Consider the following 19,803-nt stretch of genomic DNA (forward strand, 5'->3'; position numbering starts at 1 on the left):
CATTATATAATTTTATGTGCTTGCATAGCAATGAGATTATTTGTACAAAATTATATATATTTGTGTGTATGTACACATATGTATATATACACATATATATCTTTTAATTTACATCCAAGTTAGTTAGCAATTAGTGCAATAATGATTTCAGGAGTAGAATCCAGTGAATCATCCCAGCAAGTGTCTTCCTTAATGCGCCTTGTCCATTTAGCCCAATCCTCCTTCCACAACCCCTCCAGCAACCCTGTTTGTTCTCTATATTTGGGTCTTTCATGTTTTGTCTCCCTCCATGTTTTTATATTATTTTTGCTTCCCTTCCCTTATGTTTATCTGTTTTGTATCTTAAATTCCACACATAAGTTAAGTCATATAATATTTGTCTTTCTCTGACTAATTTTGCTTAGCATAATACACTCTAGTTCCATCCATGTTGTTGCAAATGGCAAGATTTCATTCTTCTTGATTGCCTAGTAATACTCCATTGTGTATATATGTATATATGTATATATATATACATACATACACACACACCACATCTTCTTTATCCATTCATCGGTTGATGGACATTTGGGCTCTTTCCATACTTTGGCTATTGGTGATAGCACAGCTATAAACATCAGGGTGAATGTGCCTCTTTGAAACAGCACACCTGTATCCTTTGGATAAATACCTAGTAGTGCAATTGCTGGGTCATAGGGCAGTTCTATTTTTACTTTTTTGAGGATTTCTATACTGTTTTCCAGAGTGGCTGCACTAGTTTGCATTCCCCCCAGCAGTGCAAAAGAGTTTATCTTTCTCCACATCCTCATCAACATCTGTTGTTGCCTGAGTTATTAATTTTAGCCATTGTGACTGGTATGAAGTGGTATCTCATTGTGGTTTTGATTTGTATTTCCCTGATGATGAGTGATGTTGGGCATTTTTCATGTGTCTATTAGCCATCTTGATGTCTTCTTTGGAAACATGTCTATACATGTCCTTTGCCCATTTCTTCATTGGATTATTTGTTTTTTGGGTGTTGAGTTTGACAAGTTCTTTACAGATTTTGGATACTAATCCTTTATCTGATATGTTATTTGCAAATATTTTCTCCCATTCCATCGGTTGCCCTTTAGTTTTGCTTACTGTTTCCTTTGCCGTGCAGAAGGCTTTTATCTTGATGAGGTCCCAATAGTTCATTTTTACTTTTGTTTACCTTGCCTTCCCAGAGCAATCACTTCAAGATATGAAACATTTTATATCTTGTTGAGTAAATTGACGTGTTGAGTAAGAAGTTGCTGCCGCTGAGGCCAAAGAGGTTTTTGCCTGCTTTCTCCTCTAGGATTTTGATGCCTACCTGTCTTACATTTAGGTCTTTCATCCATTTTGAGTTTATTTTTGTGTATGGTCTAAGAAAGTGGTCCAAGTTCATTCTCCTGCATGTTGCTGTCCAGTTTTCTGAACACCATTTGCTGAAGAAACTGTCTTTTTTCCATTGAATATTCTTTCCCGTTTTGTCAGAGATTAGTTGGCCATAAACTTGTGGGTCCATTTCTGGGTTCTCTATTCTGTTCCATTGATCTGAGTGTCTGTTTTTATGCCAGTACCATACTGTCTTGATGATTACAGCTTTGTAATACATCTTGAAGTCCGGGATTGTGATGCCTCCAGCTTTGGTTCTCTTTTTCAGGATTGCTTTGGCTATTTGGGGTCTTTTCTGGTTCCATACAAATTTTAGGATTGTTTGTTCTAGCTCTGTGAAGAATGCTCATGTTATTTTGGTAGGGATTGCACTGAATATGTAGGTTGCTCTGGATAGTATTGACTACATAAAATTATTTTTTTAAAAAAAGATATGTAAGGTATTAATCCTAAAATAATTATTATTATTTACCATTCTCAAAACTGACCTTCCTAGTGACTTATACTCTGTGAAAGCAGTCTTAATGTTAACAATAAATAAAGCAAGAAATTCAGAAATCCATATTTCCTCTATTAAAATGTTTCATATCTTGAAGTGATTGCTCTGTGATATCAAAGAGTGTGTTTGTATATAAAAAAGAATTAATGCTTAGAACTTTGGGTCTGTGGATAGACTTTAAGGTGAGCCATGAGGCCTGTTTGTGTTTTTTAGTATCAAAAATATTTTCAGAGGCACCTGGATGGCTCAGTCAGTTAAATGTTGACTCTCGATTTTGGTTAAGGTCATGATCTCACAGTTCATGGGATTGGATCCCACATAGGGCTTGGCAGTGACACCAGGGAGCCTGCTCAGGATTCTCTCTCTCCTTCTCTCTTCTGTCTCTCCCCCACTCTCATTCTCTCTCTCTCTCTCTCAAAATAAATAACCTTAAAAAATCATATTTTCCTTATTTTTAAAATATCAACTCAAATTTAAGAAACCAATATTATATATATATATATTTTTTTTTTTTTCTTAAAGTAGGCTTCACGCCTAGCATGGAGCCCAGTGTGGGGCTTGAATTCATGATCCTGACATCAAGACCCAAGGTGAGATCAAGAGTTGGACACTTAATTAACTGAGCCACGCAGGCGCCCCATGAAATCAATGTTATATTTGATAAAAAGTCACAAAATCATCACAATATGGTAAAGTTTTGAAAAAAAAAAAAAAGACCTTGCTATAATGCAGATAGATTAAGGATTGAGTTGAGGCTGCCACAGAAATATTTAATCCTAACTGTGTGACATTTGTAGACTTAAAGTCTTGAATATAAGCATCCAATTAAATACAGCAGATTGAACATATACAATTTATTGTCTTTCCCTCCTGAAACCTCACTAAAATGACAGTAAGCAGATTTTTTTTTTTAACCATAAGGAGAGAGAGAGGATGTGTAAAAAAAAAAAAAATCATAGCAACAACATTTTGGAGGCTGGAAAGCAGATGGATGAATGATAATTAACTTCACAAACCTGAGAATACTAAAACCTAAGCCAACATAAGGGAAATATAGAAAGAGACTACAGGATCTCAGCAATGCTCAGAAAATTGACACATCAATAACATTTGAAAGTCAAAGTTGGTACAAATGGACCTTGAAAGATCAAAACACTATAGAAACCTCCTCATCCCCACCTCCAATACCTCTCTCAGCATCCAAGCTACTATCTTCTCCCCAACCCTGGAAGACAAACTGAAGATTTGCTCTCTGGAAAATTGAACCATAGAGACGATGAACTCAGGGACAAGACATTGAAACAAAATGATCAAGTGAAAGTTAACTTGATGAATAATGAGATCTTTGACCCCTATTACCAAGAGAATAGAGGATTTCTTCTAGCCCAAGAAAAATTAATTAAAGATCCTGATTATCAGGCCCTGCCAGATGATCCTGAAATAAAGTTCACCTGTTGACTAGTTCTCCATACATATCCAGAACTTCAAATAATCTTGCACTGCCTTATCACATAACATGAGCAGATGGCCAAAGATAAACAGATATTTAAAGAAAAGTCTCTAACATGAAGACAGTAATGAAAAAAGGAAAAAGAACTTGGGATAACAAGATATGCAGAAAGATATGCAGAAAGAAAAATATAGCATTCCATAATTTGTTTAATTTCTTAGAAATTAAAAATGCAAAAGCAACTTCCTCTTCTGCTCATAGCATTGTAACTGGTTCCAAACTAGCCCTCACAGCATTAAACAAACAAACAAACAAACAAAAAACTATGCAACTGGACAAAATGTACGAATTAGTTGTTGATATAAATCAGATGTTTGACAACTAGAGCACAGGATAGTGATCCCTAAGAAAAGAAAAACATACAAGGTGAATGAAACACACATTTGACTGACTTTCCCTTGGAAGCAAATCCCAGACTATGGCAGAGACAGATGGAGGCCAAGGTTGCACTGCTTCTGAGAAAACAGATTGGAGTTCATTCAAGTCTGCTGAGGCTGTAATTTGTGGAATAGGGTGCTAAAGAAGAAGGAGTTATGTAGAGAATGAGCCCTAGAAATATGCATCAAAGACTCATTAAGATTTGAGGCAAATACTAATAAAAGACGAGATAGTGCAAGGCCTGGCAGAAATCAACTACCAGAGAGCTGAGACCGGAATGGAAATTCTGGAGGCTTGCATGGTCAAGAGATGATAGAATTCCAACTGTCAGAGTGGAGAAACTTCACTAACAGCCTAGGCATTTAATTGTGATCACAACAAGTCCACACCTTACAAGTCCGGTTGCTTAAGGTGTAGAGCAAAGGCTACTCTGTATCTGCCCTAATCGCATTTAAAAATAAGATTCAAAAGTATCAAGTTTATTTGGCAAGTAAATTGAGTATAAAACCCAATGTTCTTGAAAGGAAGAAAATATCTCGGCTCACAATGATGTACAAGCCACAATGACTAATAAGAAATTTTAAATTCCTAGGCATACAAAGAAGCATGAAAATGTGATCATAGGCAGAAAACAAACAAACAAAAAACCAGAGACTGTAACAGACTCAGGAATGGCAAAATTTGGGTATCAGCAGACACGGATTTTAAAACAGCTTTTATAAATGTATTTATGGATTTAAAGGACAAGATGAGCTATGGGTGTAAAGACAGGGAAAATCTCAATAGAGAAATTGAAACTTTACAAAAAGAATAAAATTCGGGAAAAAATACAATATCTGTAACAAAAATTTTATTGGCTAGTTTTAGCAGCAGATTAGACATTGCAGAAGAAAAAAATCAGTGAACTTAAAAACAGGGCAAAGAACAGTAGAATATCCAAATTGAAGCACAGAAAGAAAAAATATTGAATATAATTATGAGCCCCTCTGTGACTTGTACGACAAATCAAAAGGTGTAAACATATTATAAGTGAATATGTTAACTATCTTGGATTTAAATAAAATGTAAAAAAAAATAAAATGTAAGTGAATTCCCAGAGGGGACAGAGATTGAAGCAGAAAACATATTTAAAGAAATAATGCCAAAAATACTTCCAAATTTAATAAAAACTGTCAACCTACAAATCCCAGAAGCTCAATATACTCTTAGCAATATAAGCTTTAAAAAAAACCAAAAAACCCACAACTATATATCCAAATGAAGTGAAATCACTATCTCAAAAAGGTATCTGTACTTCTATGTTCATTGCAGCATTATCCTTAATATCCTAGACATGGAAACAACCTAAATGCCCATTGATAAATGAATGGATAAAGAAAAATGTAATTATATACATATATATATATATATATATACATAAACACATAGGTATACATATTATGTATACATAAACACACATATATATAATATATATTCATTCAGTAATACTCTCATATATTAATATATTATATGAGTTATAATATATTATATATAATTATATTATGCTATTTGTGATATAATATATATGCATAAGCAAGAAATGGGATTTAATGGCCACACTTTGGGAGTACCCCAGGTCTGCCAGAATCCTATTTCCTGCTTACTGGAGGGAATGATGGGAAGATAATGTTATGGGATGTAAGCAGTAAAGTTAAAGAAAAAAGAAAAAAAAAAAAAAACCAGAAGAGGCCTGTAGGACATACCTACAGGAAAAAAACTGAAAGAGCAACTTATACCAAGCAGGGTGGAAACACTCATGCTCCAATAGGAGATGAAGAAGAACATGGTAAATTTTACCAAAGCTAAGTATTAAACATGGAGAAAAGGTGAATTGGCTCTTGAGTACAAAAATAAAGGGATACTAAAATACATTAGCAGCTGATCAAATTAGTTGTATATCTGTTTATTCCTTTAAGGATTTTTTTAATGTTTATTTATTTTTGAGAGAGAGAGAGAGAGAGAGAAAGAGGCAGACACAGAATTCAAAGCAGGCTCCAGGCTCCGAGCTGTCAGCAAGAGCCCAACGTGGGGCTTGAGCCCACAAACCGTTAGATTGTGACCTAAGCCAAAGTCAGACACTCAAATGACTGAGCCACCCAGGTGCCCCTATCCCTTTAAGGAATGTTGAATCCAATAAAAACATTTGAAAAATTGCATAGGTAAATAAATAAATAAATAAACAAACAAGATATGATTATATTATATATTATTACATATATTATATTCGTTCTTTAATATTCGCATGTATATGAATATTACTCAGCTATTAAAAAGAAGGAAATTCTTCCATTTGCAACAGCATGAATGGACCTTGGAGACATTATGCTAAGTGAGATAAGTTAGAAAAAGATAAATACTGTATGATCTCACTTATATGTAGAATCTAAAAAAGCTAAACTCAAAAAACAGAGAGTAGATGGTGGCTGCCATGGACTGACAGGGAGGAGAAATGGAGAGATGTTGGTCAAAGTATACAGACTTCCAGTTATAAGATGATCTGGGGATTTAATGTTCAGCATGGTGACTGTAGTTAACAATACTATAACATATACTTGAAAGTTGCTAAGAGAGTGGATATATATATTTTTAATACAACTTATTGTCAAGTTGGCTAACATACAGTGTATGCAGTGTGCTCTTGGTTTTGGGGGTAGATTCCTGTGGTTCATCGCTTACATACAACACCCAATGCTCATCCCAACAAGTGCCCTCCTCAATGCCCATCAGCCATTTTCCCCTCTCCTTGGACTGCCCGTCCCCCTCAATCAACCTTCAATTGATTTGTTCTCTGTATTTAAGAGTATCTTATGGTTTGCCTCCCTCCCTCTCTATTTGTAACTATTTTTCCCCTTTCCCTTCCCCCATGGTCTTCTGTTAAGTTTCTCAAGTTCCACATATGAGTGAAAACATATGATATCTCTCTTTCTTTGAGAGAGAAACTCATTTCTTATTTAAGACTTATTTAAGAGAATGGATCTTAAATATTCTCATCATCACAAACACAAAAAAAAGTAATTTTGTGAGGTGATGGAGGTGTTAACTAACCTTATTGTGATAATCATTTCACAATATATATGTATATCAAATCATTACATTATATATCTTAAATTTACAACAATGTTATATGTCAACTACATTTCAATAAAGCTGGAAAAAAATCTCAATAATAAAAAAGAGAACCACAGCAAAGCATAGTCAAATTATTGAAAACCAAGGATAAAACACAATCTTAAAAGCAGTCAGAGGAAAAAAAATACATTACATACAGGGGAAAAATGGCAACAATTATCATGACTTCTCATAAGGAACATTGCAAGCAGGAAGAAAATGAAATGACATCTTTAAATAGCTACAAGAAAAATAAAACTAGAATTGAGTCTACAATTCCATGTTCAGTAGACATAGAAAACATCCTTTAAAAATGATGGTAGCACTGAGTAGTGTATAGAATTGTTGAGTCATTATATTGTACACCTCAAATTAATATAACACTGTATGTTCATTATACTTGAATTTTTTTAATGGTATAAAAAAAGATGGTAGAATGGAGATATTTACAGATAAAACCTGAGTTTGCCACCAGAAAACCTATACTACAAGAAATGTTAAAGGAGGGGCGCCTGGGTGGCTCAGCTGGTTAAGCATCTGACTTTGGCTCAGGTCATGATCTCACATTTTTGTGAGTTGGAGCCCCACATCCAGCTCTGTGCTGGCAGCTCAGACCTGGAACCTGCTTCAGATTCTGTGTCTTCCTCTCTTTTTGCCTCTCCCCTGCTCGTGCTCTGTCTCTCTCTCAAAAATAAAATAAACATTAAAATAGAGAGTGAGAAATGTTAAAGGAAATTCTTCAGGCTGAAAGAAAATGATATCAAATGGAAACTCAGATCTGTATGAAGAAATGAAAAGGACCAAAAATAGTAAATGTATTGTAGAATAGCTGATACTTTCCCAGCTGCCTAAAATCTTACAGGACTTAACTGAGTTCATCACCCTCTCCCTATTTGTGTTAACAATTAGAAAAGCAACTTCATCCAGTGTTCAAACTCACGTAGCATGGTAGCCTTTGGTTTAACAGTAGTTATACGATTGGACTTGTAAAAAAAATAATAACAATGTAAATAATCTAATTAGAGCACTAAAGTCTATATATATCTGAAGCAGAAGTTTGATCTGTGCTATCCCAGATGGTAGGCATTTCCAAATTTGAGTAATGTTCATAGAATGATAAATAACTGTACCATCTTGACTACAGCCAATAAAAATATGCACCCTAGAATATTAATCCTATTCTGATCTATCTAATAAGGTTCTTATTGAAAGATTGTAGGGAAGGGAAAGATAGTAGACTTTTAAAATTCCATAGAAAAGTTGGAATATAAAGTTGAAGAAATCTACCAGAGCATGGAGGGAAAAAACAAGATGAGAAATCAAAAAGATTAAGAAAATTAGAGGATCAGTGCAGATGATTCAACAGCCTATGATTAAGAGTTTCAGAAAGAAAGAAAGAACAGAAAAAAAGAGAAAAGAATTTTTTCAAAGAAATAACTCCAGGAAACTTTACACAACTTTCTAAATTGAAAGAGGCTAATATATCCCATAGCATAATAAATGAAAAGATATGTCATCATAGAATTTCAGAACAGAGATTCTGAAGTGGGAGAAGAGAGGACATATAAAAAGAATGAAGAATCCAGATGACTGATAACTGTTCAGCTGCAAGTGTAACACTTCTGAAATTCTGTGGTAAATTCATTTCCACCCTAGAATTACATTCCCAGCCAAACTTCCAAATAGGTACAAGGATAAATCAAATACATTTTTACACCTTTAATATCTCAAAAAACTTATCTTCCATTCACCCTTTGTATTAGTTATCTATTGCCACATAGTAAATTCTCCTAAAGCATAACAGTTTAAAGTAACAAACATTTAATATCTCCCAATTTCTGTGGGTCAGCAATCTAGGAGTGGCTTAGCTGGAAGTTCTAGTTGAGGGTCTCTCCTATGATTGCAAGTCAACCTGTCAGCCAGAGATGCAGTTACCTTAAAGGCTCCACTTGGACTGAAGAATGTACTTCCAAGATTACTCATGTCATTGTTGGCAAATCTCAGTTCCTTGCTGGCTTTCGATGGGAGATTCTAGCTCTGCTGTACATGGACCTCTCTGTAAGACTGTTCAAAACAAAGCAGCTTATTTTCCACCAAGGAAATAATCTGAGACATAAAGGATAGTTTCCCAAGAGGGAAGATATAATCTTTTATAACCAATCTCAGAAGTCACTGGGGATCACTGAGAGCCGTTTTGGAGGCTAGCTACTACACTCTTTCCCTAGAAGCTACTGGAGGATGTATTCCACCAAACAAAAAAGTAAACCAAGAATGAGGAAGATTTGGGATCTAGGAAAAAAAGCAAGAAAAAGAAAGGGAATCCCTAAGAAAGAAGTGAAGTGAAAAACCCAGGTTGACAGTTGAGTCCAAGACCAGAAACAATCAATGGAGACTGGAACAGAAGATGGAGGTCTCCAGGAGGGCTGTTGCTAAGACCATGAACTAACAATTTGAGGACAGAGGTGGGGGGGAGGTATATGAATATATTACGCTGAGAATTCCACTTATAGCAAAATTATGGGTATATTTGTGAAAAACATATTAAAACTAAGCAACCCAAAACAATTGTTAAGTTAAACACACAAATTATAAAAGAAAGAAAGTATAATCCTGGCATTCCACATGAATAAAGTTACAGTAATTTAAACACTAAAAATTGAGCTAACAAAAATTACTGTATAATTAAAAATGGTGGGAGGGAAATAAAATATATTAAAGGGAAATAAATATCTGTCCGTGTGAGGGAGTATTTGGATAAAGGAGTTAATATCATCTTTTACAGTTGCAAGTCAACAGAAAATATCAACTTAAGTATTAATTTAAAAGCTTACATATGATTTTTAGATATAAGGAGGTAAATATCAGAGAAAAGACCTAGACAATTTGAAAGTACTTGCCTTCAGGCAGAGGAATTCTGACTGGAACTGATAAAACAGCAGGTGAGTATTGTTTCACCTCACAGAACTATTTGATTTTTTAAAACTACCATATACATCTCAGGGTGCCTGGGTGGCTCAGTCATTTAAGCATTCAATCCTTGATTTCAGCTTGGGTCACGATCTTTCACTTGGTGGGATCAAGCTCCTCATTGGGCTCTGCTGACAGCATGGAGTCTGCTTGGGATTCTCTCTCTCCCTCTCTCTCTCCCTTTCCCTCCCCTCCCCAGCTTGCAAGCACACATGCTCACTTTCTCTCTCTCTCAAAATAAATAAACTTAAATAAATAAATAAGTAAATAAACAAATAAAACTACCATATACATCTATAACTTAGATTTTTAAAATAATCTTATTTTTCTTCACTGAATATAATTTTAAACTCAACTTCAAATTCAGCACTAAGTTAGAAAAACATTTTTTCTGTTTACCCACAGTAAAATAAGTTTATTAAACTATATATATATATATATATTCTGAAAATAAAATTATACACATTGTAAAATATGGTAACAAATGGGAAATTATCTATGGAAACTGAATTATATTTTTTGTGGAAGTATCAAATGCAGTATTATTACATAGCACATACTATCTTTATTTTTAAAAAAAATTTTAGGGGTGCCTGGGTGGCTCAGTCAGTTAAGCGCCCAAATTCAACTCAGGTCATGATCTCACGGTTGCTGGGTTCGAGCCCCACATCAGTCTCTGCACTGACTGTGGGAGCCTGCTTGGGATTCTCTCTCTCTGTCTCTACACCTCCCCCACTCACACTGTCTCTCTCTCTCCCTCTCAAAAATAAATAAACATTAAAAATTTAAAAACATAAAACAAAAATTAAAAATTTTTTTAAATGTTTATTTATTTATTTTGAGAGAGAGAAAGACAGAGCATGAGTAGAGAGAGAGAGGGAGACACAGAATCCAAAGCAGGCTCCAAGCTCTGGAGTTGTCAGCACAGAGCCCAATGCAGGCCTCAAACTCACAAACCATGAAATCATGACCTGAGCTGAAGTCAGATGCTTAACCCACTGAGTCACCCAGGTGCCACTAGCACATGCTATCTTTATAGCTGGTGATTTTTTAAGGTGCCTGACTGGTTTATCTGGTAGAGCACACGACTCTTGATCTCAGGGTTTTAAGTTTGAGCCCCATGTGAGGTTTGGAGCCTACTTAAAAAAAAAAAAAAAGATTTTTCAAAATGCCATTACAAAAAAAAAGCAAAATGGGTATTGTTGTAGTTGTTTATATAGAAATTTAGACAAATGAATTTAGTTGACCCAAAAGAAGAATTATTCACTCTACTGTTAAATTGCAATTCAAGCTTTTCATAAAAAAACTCCTTCTCAAATGATAATTCACTAAAAAAACCCTGAAATATGTTTCCCTTTTTTATAATAGGTCAATTATATTGATTCTAATACTTTGGAATAGTCACACCTTTTGATCATCTTGTTGAATATAATCAAATCTTTTATTTATTTTGATATTTTAAAAATTTGTGTCAAGTAAGGTCTTTCTGCCTAAAAAACAAAAAAACAAATAAATGAAGAAAGGGAGGAAGGAAGGAAGGAAGGAAGGAAAGAAAGAAAGAAGAAAGGAAACAGGGAAGGAAGGAAGGAAGGAACATAGGAAGAAAAGGAAGAAAGGAGAGAGAAAGGAAGAGAAGGAAAACATTTCAGGGAGTACAAATTCTTGAGTGTAGTCAGTTCTTTGCAAAGCAGATTAGAGAGAAAAGACTGCCATCTCAGCTCAGCCTACTGTTCCCTTGCCTAACCTTAACAATAAAGCCTCAGTATATTAGAACTCAAGCAGAAACCACTAACCAAGAAGAACTAAAAGTGTGTTCCTTGCCCAAATGCAGCACTCAAACAACAAAATAAGGCTGTAAAAGACACAAAGTGTTACACAAGGTAAACTACAAGTACTGGAATTCCATTTATTGCCAGAACCTTTGGAGCGTTCGGGAGTTCTGTTTATTCATAGATCTAATTATAGCTTTCTTAAAAATCAAATGAAGACCTTGGGGCACCTGGGTGGCTCAGTCGGTTAACCGTCCAACTTTGGCTCAGGTCATGATCTCACATCATGCCCTGCATGGGTTCAAGCCCTGCATCAGGCTCTGTGTCAAAAGCTCAGAGCCTGGAGCCTGCTTTGGATTCTGTGTCTCTCCCTCACTCTGCTCCTCCCTCATTCATGCTCTGTCTCTCTCTGTCTCTCAAAAATAAGAAAAATTTAAAAAAATTAAAAAAAAATCAAATGAAGACCTTAAACTTTTCTCTTGACTTTCTCTTTCCCTTCTTTCTCACCCTATTTTCTTCCCTTCCTGTTTGCTTCCTTTCCGGTTCTTTTCCCTTCCCACTGCTTTCCTTTCTTTTCACTTCCCTTCTCCACACAGGGTAATGAATGATGAGGTTAAGGGGATGTTGTGCAGAGGCACATCAGCTGCCGGTGTCCAAGGAGACAGAGTGCAAAGCAGGAAGGTAAAGCCATGAGGAGGTTCATCAGTCATGTGTACACTTGCACCAAAAGATGCAGGATGGGGAGAGTGGGGGCTGCATGGAGATGGTAGCTGAAGGAGACAATGAGATTGGGAGAATGACACAATAGGAAAATAAATAAATCATTTGAGACAATCAATACTTATATTAAAAATAATGAAAGCCAGATTTCTCACTATTGGAGAAAGTACTTACATGGCAAGAGAGAAGACCGGAAAAAACCTTGATGTGTTCAATTGGAACTAGAGGTTTATCCAATCAGCATAAAGTCATAGTTTTAAGATTTTCTTATGTTCAGACTATTCCTTCCTAAGTGGGCAATGAGCCAGTTAGCACTGGCTGTAGAGATCTTAATCATGGTAGTAAAGGTGTTAAAAATATTTTTTTTCTTGCTTTGTCTTAAAGATCACTGACCAAAATCAAAGACTAAAATAATACCTTAATTAAAAACTTAATTAAAACTAAAAAAACATAATAAATAAATAAAATTAAAGGGAAAAAAACTTAATTAAAAAGAAAAACACAGGGCACCTGGGTAGGTCAGTTGGTTAAGCATTCCACTCTTGATTTCAATGCAGGTCATGATCTCACCATTCATGGGATCAAACCCCTCAATGGGCTCTGTGCTGACAACATGGGGACTGCTTGGGATTCTCTCTCCCCCTCTCTCTCTCTCTCTGTCCCTCTCCCACTCATGTGCTCCCTCCCTCTCATTCTCAAAATAAATAAGTAGACATTTTTTTAAATGATAAAACATTGTGTTTATTTACATTAACATTGTTCAGAGAATATATAATTTACTTAGTGTATATTATAATGCATGTAATAATTCAGTATATATGCCATATAAAATAAAATATCCTTCATTGTCATTTCACGCTGGCAAATACAATAGGAAGAACATACAAATTGAGTGCAAGGAAAAACCTCCAGGGGAAGTTGAAAACAACATTTTGGCTGGCAGTAAAACTGCACAGCTGGTGCCATTTGGGGAATAAAAAGGAAAAATATTTTTAAAGCTTAGTGATTTTTTTTTAAGAGGGCTCAAAAAAAAAAAAAAAAAAAAAAAAACCTCCAGTTTCTTAAAAACATTTTTTGTGAACTTAAAACCTTATGTTCTCTGTTTTCCCATAGTTTTAATAGTTCCAGTCAATATTCAAAAGATATTTTTCTTTCAGAACTTGAAAAAATATGATACTAAAAATCAGGTATTATGATTAGGTAAGAATAGAAAGCAATAGGGGGTGGTATAAGGATAGCCTTACCAATAATTCAAATATATTATAGAAAACAATAATCTTAAATGTATAGGAATAACATTGGAATAAAAGACCACTAATGGAATAAACAGGAGAGCACAGGAATAGACCTTGTTATAAGATCTAATATAAGGTGGAGCCTGACTGGTTTAGTCAATAGAGCATGTTACTCTCGATCTCAGGGTTGTGAATTCAAGCCCAAAGTTAGGCCTGGAGCTTACTTTAAAAAACAAACAAACAAACAAACAAACAAACAAACGGTTAATATAAGATATAGGAAGAATTACAAATCAATGAAAAAGGAGAAAAATATCAAAGAAATCATGGCAATTTGTGAATTTTGAAAAAAAAAAGTCAATTTGTGTTTACCTCACCCTGTATTCCCAAATAAAATTCAAAAAGATTAAATATTAGAGTCTTAAAAAAATCAATACCAAAGGAGAAAAAAAAAGAAGAGTAAGCATTTGTCAAATATCTGACATATAAACAACATAATATTGAAAATATAAAAACAATGTACCTAGGGGAACCTGGCTGGCTCAGTCAGTAGACCATGCAACTCAGGGTCATGAGTTTAAGTCCCACACTGGGTGTGGAGCCTACTCAAAAATAAATGCACCTAGAAAAGTAAACTGAAATATAAAAGAAAGTAACAAACTAGAAAAAAAAAATTTAATAGTAAAGATGACCAAAAAAGGGAGCTATTTCTTTACTTTGCAGGAAGTTCCTATAAATCAATAAGAAAACCACAAATGATATCAGCCAGTAATTGTCAAATGAAAAAAATAAAAATACCCAATTAAAAGGTAGAAAATGCCCTCATAACTAGTGAAAGAAATAATTTAAAAGCAACCTTTCTATATAAAAAACCAAGAAAGTATTTGTGATACACTCTTATCTTGGAAGCCCCCACTGAACATGACTGGCTATATTCATGCCCTTGTGGAGTCCTCTCCTCATTGACGCTGGCCTCAACCATATGACTTTCTTTGGCGAATGAGACATTAGCAAGAATGATACAAGCAAAGGTTTGATAAGGATTTGCATACTGGGACCACTCTTCTTGGAATACTCTTTCTTGGAGGTCATTTGCCATTCTGGAAACAAAATTGAGTTGGACCATTGAATGATTGGAGGCTGTATTGGGATCCTAAAGGATGAAAGGTCATCTTGGACATCCCATACTCTGCTGAGCTCCCAGATAAATAAAATCACATAAAGAATCTCAGCTATGCCATGTAAAACAGAACCTCACAGTCAACCCGTGGAATTATGAGAAATGAATCATTCTTGTTTTAAGTCACTAAGATTCATGGTAATTTGTTACAAAGCAGTAGATAATTGATATAATTTTTTCCCATATCACCAAAATAAAATTAACAAAAAGGTAACCATACATCAAACTAAAAACTTTTGCAAAATACAGGAAATCACCAACAAAATTAAAATGCAACCTACTGAATGAATGCAAATATTTGCAAATCCGAAATATATTTAAAAAACTCATATGATAGTAAAAAAACAAACAACTCAATTAAAACTGAGAAGATGATCTATATAGAAATTTTTTCAAAGACATACAGATAGACAACAGGTACATGAAAAGGTGCTCAGCACCACTAATCATTATGTAAATGCAAATTAAAACTATAGTGAAATACCACTTCACCCCTGTTAAAAAGGCTATCATCCAGGTACCTGGGTGGCTCAGTTGGTTAAGCATCTGACACATGATCTCAGCTCAGATCTTGATCTTGGGGGCTTGAGTTCAAGCCCTACACTGGGCTCCACGCTGGGCATAAAGCCTACTTAAAAAAAAAAAAAGGCTATCATCAAAAAGACAAGAAATAACAAGTGTTGGCAAAAATGAAAATAGGACCTTTATGCACTTTTGGTGGGAATATAAATTTGTTCAGCCACTGTGGAAAATAGCATGGAGTTTCCTCAAAAAAATTCAAAAAAAGAACTCTTATATGATCCAGCAATCCCACTTCTGGGTATTTACCAGAAAGAAACAAAAACACAGGAACTCAAAAAGATATCTGCACCCCCATGTTCACTGTAGCATTATTTACAATATCCACAACATAGAAAAACCCCAGTGTCCACCAACAGATGAACAGATAAAGAAGTTATAATATATATAATATTACTTAGCCATAAGAAAAGAAAATCCTGGATGGACCTTGAGGGTATTAGGCTAAGTGAAATAAATCAAACAGAAAAAGATAAATACCATATGATTCCACTTATATATGGTACCTAAAAAACAAATAAAACAAAACAAACAAGCTCATAGTTACAGAGAACATATTGATGGTTGTCTGGGTGGGGGGTGGGGGGGTGGGGAGGAGAAGGCAGTGGCAGTGGTGAGAAAATGAGTGAAAGGGAACAAAGGTACCAACTTTCAGTTATAAAATAAATAAGTTCTAAGGATGTAATTTACAGCATGGTGACTACAGTTGATACTGTATTGCATATTTCAAAGTTGCTAAAAGAGTATATCTTAAAAATTCTCATAAGGAAAAAAAAATTGTAATTATGTATAGTGACAAATGTTAACTAGACGTATGTGGTGATCATTTCACAATATATACATACATCGATTCATTATGTTGTACACCTGACCAACTAACATGGTGTTAGTACACCAACTAACACAATGTTATATGCCAATTATATCTCAATAAAAAGTGATGATAATAATACAGTAAATAGTGTACTTTTTTCCCATATAATTTGCTTGCCTATGATTTCCTATTTTGAGTCTGATTCTTAAAACAATGTAAATATACTAATAGTTTAAAAGATGTCAAATATGTATCATTAGTGTTCTAAATGTGTGTTTTGTTTTTTTTTAATATATCAAGGGCACTAGAGAATAACTTGGTAGTATAACACTGTCAGGAAATTATTCGGCAATAAATTTCAACAACTTAAAAAATGTTCATTGAGCACCCTGAACTCCCTAACTTTACTTCTAGAAATCTATTCAGAGGAAAAAACACTTGGTTACAAAAAAAAAAATTATAAATACGTTCATTGTATTATTATATATTGAGAAACAAAAACATCCATACCCACATGACTTTACTATTCAGTTGTCCTCACTAACATCACTTTATTATTCCACTGTCTTCATCAACATGACTTTACTATTCTAAGAAATTCTTGGAAGATAAGAATTGGAAATATCTTTATTGTTCATTTCTGGGATGTCCTGCAAGCACATTTACAGAAGCATCAGACTGTTCAACTTTTAAATAGGTGAGACCAAATAACTGTTTTCTCTTCCAGTCTCTAAAACTTTACCCTCAAAGTTTCACCTTGCCTATATTCTAATCAATCCTAAACTATCATATGATTCTTACCTTATCTTAGTCAAGCCCTTTTATTAAAGGATTCACTTTAAATCAGATCCCCAAAGGGCACCTCTTGATCTTGGCTCAGGTCATGATCTCACGGTTTGTGGGTTCGAGCCCCACATTGGGCTCTGCACTGATGGCATGGAGCTTCTTGGGACTCTGTCTCTCCTTCTCTCTCCCCACCCCCCTGCTTGTGCCCTCTCTCTCTCAAAATAAATAAATAAACTTTAAAAAAAAATCAGGTCCCCCCAAAGTCTTATAAATCTCCCAAACTGCTCTCATCTTTCTGAGATGCTAAGATTCTGTCAAGATAGTGGTCTCTTTCACTGAGTTAAGCAATAAATTCAAGTTTGCCTTATCACCAGATTATGTTGGTGCTGCTTTGGGGGAGCTGGCATTCAACATGAATGCAAAAGATGAAATAATATTCATACTAAATAATTAAAGGAAAGTTACTGTAGAGGTAGAAAACTTTTCCTTTTTTCCCTTCTATGGTTCTTTGGTCTAATAATTAAATTGTTGTTAAGATAGATTAACAGGAGAAAAACAAACAAAATTATGTATATATGGGAACCCCATAAAAATATGAAAACTCAAAGGGCAACTAGGTAATTGAGGTTTATACAACATCCTGCAAAAGGAAAGGGGTAGACAATTGGGGATACAAAGGGAAGGATGGTCATTCACAGCAAGGCAGAGGAGATGTTTAGAGAGCAAAGGTTGTCCTGTTATGCAGATAAGTTTCTTAGAGAAAAAGGTATCTGTGGAAATAGCTCTCTTAGTGGTATAGGACCCCTTTGCAATGTAAATTTAGGCAGTTGAGGGGGAAGTAAAAGCTTTTCCCTGAATCTGCTGGGTTTTGATTGCTGTTAGCTAAAATAATCCTCATATTTTGGGGAGGTAAATTCTGCTCCCCTTTATTACTAAATAAAATGAGGTATTTCTATTTTCTAATTTTTTTTTAACATTTACTTATTTTTGAGAGAGAGAGACAGAGTGCCAGTGGGGGAGAGGCACAGAGAAAGGAGGTCAGAGTATCTGAAGCGGGCTTCAGGCTCTGAGCTGATAGCTCAGAGCCTGATGCAGGGCTCGCACTCAGGAACCACAGGATCATGGCCTGAGACAAAGTCGGACGCTTAATCCCAGGTCCCCCAAATGAGGTATATCATTTCAAAGAAATAGAGAAATATGGAATAAGTGGAAAATGCTTAGGTTATAAGTTAAACATAACAAAATTATATTTATAGTATGATTCCAACTATGGGTTGTTTAGAAAGGAAAGGAAGGAAGGAAGGAAGGGTGAGAGAGAAAGAGGAAGGAAAGGAGAGTGAGTGGGAGAGAGCAGAACAGCTCAGTGTTTACCTTTGAGTGTTGAAATATAAATTTTTTCTGCATCTCTTATTTTCAAAATTCTTTAATGAAAAAAAATTGTAATAATGAAAATATTTTGAAAAAATATTAAGAAATAATTTTTAAACAATATTAAACATATAAACAAGATATAATTATCTTTCCCAGCCTTGTATCCAAAGGATACAATCATTATTATGGTATGTGAATGGGAGGGACGTAATTTGTGCAATGCTCTTTCTTCAGGCTATTGAAGCATACCAAGTTCCTCAGCAATCAAAATTAAAAGATACTGGTTAGAAGACCATTATCTAAGGAGAGACCCTAACTGGTAATTGAGGAAAATGATAGACTATTTAGTTCAGGCAGGTGCACTTCTATGAATATAAATAATCACATTACATATTCTAATATCAAGGTGGTTTCCATTATCCTCATAAATAAAGGGGGCTCTCTTATTGTCCTGTATATGACAAGATTAAAATTATTAACATAGGGAATACATAGCTTATTTCTTTCTTTTTCCCCCAACTGCTTCCACAAATCTTTCAGGTACTGCCTACTTAATTAAGCTTTGTACTTCCTTCTTTAAGAATGGAAAAGGCCTGAAAAGAACCACTGTTCTCAGGGTACTGCGTGTTTCTGGGAACACGTGGCATGGTGATCTAAAAGTAGGAAGGAAAGTAACAGTCAGAGACTGAAAACATTCTTTTAGAGTAGGAAGTGAGAGATTCCTAGGAATTTCAAAGCACTGAAAATAGGAGCGGACAACAAGAGATTTAATAAGTTTCCCTGAGCTAAGAAATTGGACCCCTTTAAACTTCTGAGAGAGACATGAATCAAGATTGGAATTTCCTTTGGAGCTGTGCTTTAAATGTAACCACTCCTACACTGAACCACATGGGTTTCCTATTGCTTCACTATTGTTATAAACATACATTAAATTCTGAATTAGTAAAGCAATGTCAGTGATTTTTTTTATTAGAATGCCTATCAAATATAGAAAGCAGAATTGAAAAGCAGCACTAGGGGTGCCTGGGTGGCTCCATTGGTTAAGTGTCCAGCTCTTGATTTCGGCTCAGGTCATGATCTCACAATTTGTGAGTTCAAGCCCCATGTCTGGCTCCACACTGACAGTGCAGAGAGACTGCCTGGGATCCTCTCTCTCTGCCCCTCCCTCACTCATGTTCTCTCTCAAAAATAAATAAATAAACTTTAAGGAGAAAAAAAAGAAAAAAAACCACAAAATTTTTACCTAGCAAAGGGAACTCTGTACATGGTAGATAAAAGTGCAGTGGCTGGAAAAGGTATGTTTGATAGTGAAGACAGGCTCCTTCAACTGTATTCACCACAGTGTGGATGAAAAATCTCTCCAAATCACCAAACTCCCTTTACTCTGCTCTCATACTTATCAAACAACATTGTGTGATTTCTTGGTTACTTGGGCCCAGCAAATGGA

The 19,803-nt window shown here is 35.0% G+C and overlaps 1 long non-coding RNA gene across 1 annotated transcript in view; it reads right to left on the minus strand.

The window, feature by feature from the left end:
- LOC125937937 (uncharacterized) overlaps positions 1-15,429 on the minus strand; it is a 32,791-nt gene extending 17,362 nt beyond the window's left edge. The window contains exon 1 of the long non-coding RNA XR_007462555.1: positions 15,328-15,429. This is a non-coding gene — a long non-coding RNA (uncharacterized LOC125937937). The remainder of the gene's footprint in view (positions 1-15,327) is intronic.
- Positions 15,430-19,803: the final 4,374 nt, after the last annotated feature.

This window comes from Panthera uncia (genome assembly GCF_023721935.1).
Source record: "Panthera uncia isolate 11264 chromosome B2 unlocalized genomic scaffold, Puncia_PCG_1.0 HiC_scaffold_24, whole genome shotgun sequence".
NCBI lineage: Eukaryota > Metazoa > Chordata > Mammalia > Carnivora > Felidae > Panthera > Panthera uncia.